We start from the raw sequence: 6,640 nt of genomic DNA on the forward strand, positions 1-6,640 counted from the left end.
AACAAACAAAAAAACCCCAACCCTCCTATTTCTAGCTTACGGAACTTTTTCTGTAAGTGTGGATTTGTGTAAGTCGGGTCTTGCATAACCCAGGGAGCATCTGTATGCCAACTGTTGCAGAATTTTAAAATATTGTGTGCAGAATTTTTAATTTTTTGGCACAGAATTCCCCCGTGAGTAATGTAGCTATCTAAAATATTAACACTAATCATTGCAGTTTTCCTTTAGATTATATGTAACAAGAAAAGTAACAGGCTCATAACAGATTCCAAACTCATAATTGATCACACACACAGAGGGACATATATGCAGGCTGAGCAAGAGCTTCCCCCATACTGATCTGATGTTCCCTGAGTATCTCTTCCTCTCTTGGATTAGGATAAACGGTTCCATACATTTGTCCGCAATAGTCCCAGCTACCAAAGCAGAATATGCAAAGGATGGGTTCACTTGGGGGAAAATAGGAAGTCAACCCTCCATGCCCACCTCGAAGCTCATGGAGAGTTAGTCTCAATCCTCACTGCTCTAAACAAAGTGTGTCTATTTCTTCTAGAATGGTCTAGCAGAGAGGGAGAACGTGGGAGAAGTCCCCCAACATCCATGAGTTACCCACTCCCAGCCTGTCTTCCCTCTGCCCTGTCAAGCTCAGGAGAAGATGGGTGGCATCTAAAAATCAGTGGTCTAAGAGGGGACAGGGCAAGAGAGATGGCACCAGCTGTTGCCAATCTGGGACATCAGCTGAACCAAGAGCGAGCAAGTGCTGAGCTCTGAGACCATCCCAGAAATCCCAGGGAGTTGTAGTATTCAAATACAGCATAGCAAGGCAAATTTCTGCATATGTCAGAGTCCGCAACCAGAGAGCAACCAGCCCCTGAATACATGCAAAATGCTACGGCAAAGGAATTTTTCCAAGGTTCTTCACGTGGGAGGAGTGCAGTGCAATCATTCAAACCTAACAAGGCCTTGGGTTTGAATGATTGCACTGCACTGTCTTTGCATTTAAATGGGAAGGTAGCTCACGTTTTCTGTGTTGCTTTTATGGGGGTTTCTTCACAGATGAGAGGTGTTTTAGCCACCAGCGCATAAAGAGATGGATATTAGGTTTAAACTCATACAGTGTATAGGAAACAGCATCTCACTGCAATGCCATAGGGCAGGTTTCCAAAGTGTTGTGGGTGTTTCATCTCAGCAGCCCCATGTAACGTCCTGTGGGAATTACATAACTAAAGCCCAAGCACTGCTAAGGGAATTCAATGGTGTAAATACAATCCACCATATTCATCTTAGACTTTAGTGGAATTACATATAACCAGGACAGAACGTGGAACAAAGCTTTCCAGACATGCCTCAGGAACTACTTGTAACACATTTCAGGGATTCAAAGATGGTGTTCAAGAAATATCCGAAGCCTAAGTTGACAATTAAAATACTGTGATGAATAACAATTAAAATACTGCATTAAACGGATGGGACGTGCCAATAAAAGGTGACCGTTGAGAAGTGTGGAGGCTCTCAGTATGGAGAGTGGTAGTGTAAGCTTCCCCTACTTGATAGGCCCCCAACCCTGTTAGGGTTGGGAGGGTAACACAGCCTTCATGCTCCTTCAATCCTCGACCTCTCTACTGAGCTGGTACAGCTCATTTGGCTGTGACTAACCTACCACTGGAAATCAAGACAAGTTATTGTGAGCTCCTTTCTGTCCTGTGTCCTGCTACAAACTGAACTGAACACCTGACGCTGATGTTTCAGGACCCCCGGACATCTTCAAGCAGCAGTCGTGAAAGGAGATCAAATGACCAGTACATAAAAGCAGGCAAGCCCAGCAGAAAGCTGGTTCTCTCAGTGCCCCTCAGGCCCCACCTTGTATATCAGCTGCATAGGGAAGTTGTCTGGCCATCCTGCTGCTGGTCCTCTTTGCCCTGGCCCTGTTCCCTCATAGGGATACATTTTTCCTCCCTGCAGTCTTTCAGGGGGTGCTGATTGGCAGCTCCTTATCCTCCACCTTTCTCCACCATGGCTATCTCCACAACCCATCAGGACGGAAAGTGGCTTAACCTTCAACAGCTATCTCTACCACCATGCAGCAGCTGCTGGACTAGGCCAGACCTATACTACATACCCATAATCCTTAGTAGCATTTCCCCTTCTCCTACTGGGAGTCAGGGGCGGGGGTAGTTGGGAAAACAGACCACTTCCTGTCCTTCAAAGATCATAATGGAATGAGAATAGAGGCAGCTGTCCTTTCTAGTACCCCTGCTGCCCTGACAAAGCATAAAGATGGGGATGTAGCCACCCATCATTCCCTGAAGACCATAGGTGGGGGCACATGCCTTTGAGAGAGAATGGGAAAGGGAGGGGATCAGGCAAAAGAATGAGAGGGGCAGAAGAAGAGGTGCTTTGGGGAGGTCACAATGGAAGGAAACAAGATACCATACTTTTTGGAGATTTGCATGAACCTCCAAGTCAAGCAGCACCAACTGGTTTGTTGCCAGACACTGGCAGTAGTGCTAAAAGTAATTATTTCCCTGCATCTAACCTACATCCTGTGTAAAATGGGCTTGAAAGGTCAGAGTCCAGCTCCTAGTGGTCAGGTGTCTGCAGCACAAAAACCTCACCATTGCTACTGGTGTTTTATAAGACCAACAGCAATCAACAACAGGCATAGAACATGAGCTGTCCTCTGACCCCCAGCAGTACCCCACTCCTATAGGGCTGGGCACTGTGGTGAGATGGCATACAGGGAGCTCTCAGGGCTGCTGTCTATGCTGTCCCTGGTCCATACCAGTATCTGAGGCTGCCACCCTGGTGCATTTCTCCAGCACTAAAAATTCCCTTTAAAATAAAGTGGTTTTGAATCAATAACCAGTTTGTCCGGCAGATACTCACAAATCTTAGGTCTCAACGCTGGCCTTCTGCAAACAGGCGGTGAGGGTTGTTTTAGAGACTCCTTATTCAGTTTGTCAATACAATATGTTAATTTGTAACAAAGGGTGAAAAATGCTGCAAGGGATTTCTATTATCTCCACTAACATTTCACACTTTACTATTTCCTGGCATCCTTCATTATCACTGGGTTGTGTAGCAAACAATAGCTCTACCTCTCCACATTACCCTGTCTTTATTTAATGAAGGGTTTAATACACATGAAATTTTTTGTACACAAGCGTGTCATTCATCCCAGCATCACTCCTGTCAACAAATGCAGGCTGACACTTCGGTTTTGTTCCAATTTGAACTGGAAATTGATTTAAGTTTATTCTGCTGTTTGTTCAAGGGCAATTTGATGTTGTCTATTTAGTCCCTGTGGTTTTACGTTTTGCAGGTTTTTCCAGCTACTGGAATCCCAATGGCAATTAAGCAGGATCTCTATGTGCTGTGGGAAAGGCTACATTTGCAATTTTCTTTCATACAGAGATGGGCCCCAATCAGATACCAGATCCAAACTACAGTGAATTTCAGATCCTAACCTAGATCCAAGCTTTGCAGCTTGGTAGCACCTCTCCCAAAAATCAGTATCTGCTTGGCCATTTATTTCATTTGAGTGATAGTGAAGTAGCACTTAGGGACAGTGCAATGGCTGTCTGGATTTTCATTGCCATTATACAAGGAAAGAAGTGACTTCAGTACCTCAAATCCATCAGAAAGAAACTCCAGCATTGGGTAATCCAGTTGTGAAAGGATCAAAACTGCAAATAAAAAGTTAGAGGCTGGAAAAAGTATGGCTACCTTTTCTTCTACTATTCCCCTCTGCATTTCTGGAATCAGGCTGAGACCAGAAACAATGAAATGCCATAAGAAAGGCTGTTCTTCAAGGATTTCCAGCTAGGCTGAAAAACGAGTAGTTGAATTATTATCTGAGAATCTGAACTCCTGCCACTTCTAGCCAATGTTTCACCCAAAGCAGTGTAGCTGTGTCATGGCTGCCACAACAGGGATTAAACCGGGGACTTCCAGAGCTGAAAGCATGAACTGCTGCACTCGGGCTAAAAAGGCAACTCTCCTTAACTGTGGCTGGAACAAATTCATATCCTCTGTGGCTTGGACACAGAAGCAGGACCCTATAACACACACTCACCAGCGGGTTAGTAATAAGCACCTGGAGATACAATGCCTGCCTGCTCTGACGTTTTCCTCTTGCATATGAACTCCCTGTGTTTGTTTCCCTTTTCTGCATGCTGGTTCCAAACCTAATATTTTAAAAACAGGGGCTTTTTTCCCCAATGGTAAATGTGCTACCTCAAAAAATTAGGAGCTAACATTTCTAACTACAGCTAATTATAGCTCTGCCGTGCTCTGTGCAAGTTTTTCTCCATAAACTTCTAATGCATCTTACTCTTGCTCCTGACCTCCAAGATCACCTGCCTCCTATGCTTGAGCATCACGTCTCACCTGACCAGATCCGCAGTTCTTCCGTCTCTTCCTTTCAGGCCCCCAGGAGCTGCTGGCTCTACTAAGTAGTCTAGTGGTTTAGTCTGGGTGTCTTTCACTAGGAGCTTATTGGTGAGTGGGAACAGTGATGGTAACTTTAAACACAGGAAGCAGCTGATGTTCAAAACGTATCCAGATTGTTCCTGCAGAAACATCGTATCTAAGGCCATAACTATCTCAGACCCTCCTAGTGTCTTCCCTCTTGATCTCTGACCATCAAAAAGATGAGAAATCAGCCTCTTCTCTAGGAGCAGTTTCCCTGGACCTGTCTTTTGATTTCAGAGGGAAATAGATCAGGCCCTCTGTGATGGCTTCATCCCCAAGAATCATCCAGGGTAGTCCACTGTCTTAAAAGATTTCAGAGTGGTAGCCGTGTTAGTCTGTATCAGCAAAAACAAAGAGGAGTCCTTGTGGCACCTTGCTTATGCCCAAATAAATTTGTTAGCCCCTAAGGTGCCACAAGGACTCCTCATTGTTTTTGTCTTAAAAGAGACTCTTCCAGCCTCCCCTTCTGGAATCTGTTTTTTTAAATGGTGTAAGGTGGCCATTTTGCATGAGACAGCTGCAGGCTGCTTCTCCTTCCCTTTCAAAGGCATTTTTAGTTCCTCTTACGTTTGCCCTGAGAAGACAGTGTAACCCACAGGTCAGTGTGAATTTGAGGTCCACTGTGCCTGATCCACAGAGCATAGGAGCCTGTCTCTTTGGCTTAAGCTATGAAGACCAGTGCTTTTTAGCTCTGAAAGCCTTCAGTTCAAACCCTAGCATTAGCCAAGATGGCAGCTATCAGAATAGCACATCCACACACTTAGGCACTTTGGATGCCATCCCAGCTTGTCAAAGGTGGAAAGACTTTGGGTATTAACTTGCTGTGGAAGCCAGCTTGAAAAAAGGGAAGGGCCTTGAGCTACAATGCTGAGATCAGAATTGTCTAGATCCAGAATTCCCCAATGTTTTGTTCTCACAGGTTTGCTCCAAGGCCACCTATAATTCTTAGTTCTATGTGAACCAGAGGAGTCAGTGTAAATAACAAACAAATGAACTGGAATTACATAATCAATGTCACCCTCCAATGCAAAGAAAGACATCACATATATATTTTTTATGTTGCTATTTTTCTTCCCCTTTCTAAAAATTAAATTATAAAGAGTGAGGCTGATATTCTTGAACCCCAAGGTTCTGTTTGAGCTGCTGGAGTGGTTGTTTCAAGCTTCTCTCCACATGATTCCCACATGATAAAGAAGCATTACAGTCAAACTGAAGTAATTCTTTGATAAAGTGCAGTCATTTATTTGAAAGTGTAGTCTTGCCATTAAAATGCAAATGAAATGAGTGCTAATATATTAACTCTGGCTTGTAGTCAAAATGGTTTATGACAAGTGTGCTTTCATGGGGAATTTAGTTAAGTGATAACAGTGGGTGCATAAGAGAAAGTACTATCCAGGCACGGCTGTTTGTTTATTGAAGATATTAATGAAGGACAGTGCTTGAAGCACATGACTCTTCCCGTATCTCGTCTTTCATTAGTCCTGGCTCCCTGCTCAACAAGTGAGAGTTGTTTTTATTGTATTTTTTTTTCAAGGGGAGTTTGGCCACAAGATTCTTCTTTGATGAATGATCTGAGATGGTTGAAATCCACACAAAAGCTGAATGCGTTTAACGACGATTATTGAAGAAGAGTACAAGATCATTTTCACAGCCACTCCTCCCCCCACAACTCCTACATCCTGCACATGGCACTTGGCTTGGAAGGCTTTATAGTGATTCAGAAACCAACGTGAACCTTTGGCCATTTAATTCATAATTAGGAATCGCAACAGCCTTCGGGAACGCAACTGCCTTAGGGGAAACACCTGAACGGAATCGCCTCAGACTCCCTGGGGAGAGAACCCAGCAGAGCACCCCATCACATGGTGTAGAAGCTACATTAGAGAAAGGAATGGGGAAGTATAGGCTCATTACCATTCTTTGTGAAATTAACCTCCAGGTTTCAATGCTAGAAGGCACCACCCTTAGACCATTTAGTCCGACTTCCTGTATAAAGCAGGCCATAAAAGTTCCACCCAGTTACCCCGGTATTTAGCCCAACAACCTCTGTATAACTAAAGCATCTCTTCCAGAAAGGCATCCCATCTTGGGAAGGGAAGAAGAATCCACCACTACTCTTGGGTAGTTTTTTCCCAGTGGTTAATCACCCTCACTGTTAAGAAAATTG

The sequence above is a fragment of the Caretta caretta genome, chromosome 14, assembly GCF_965140235.1.
Source record: "Caretta caretta isolate rCarCar2 chromosome 14, rCarCar1.hap1, whole genome shotgun sequence".
Classification (NCBI taxonomy): Eukaryota; Metazoa; Chordata; order Testudines; family Cheloniidae; genus Caretta; species Caretta caretta.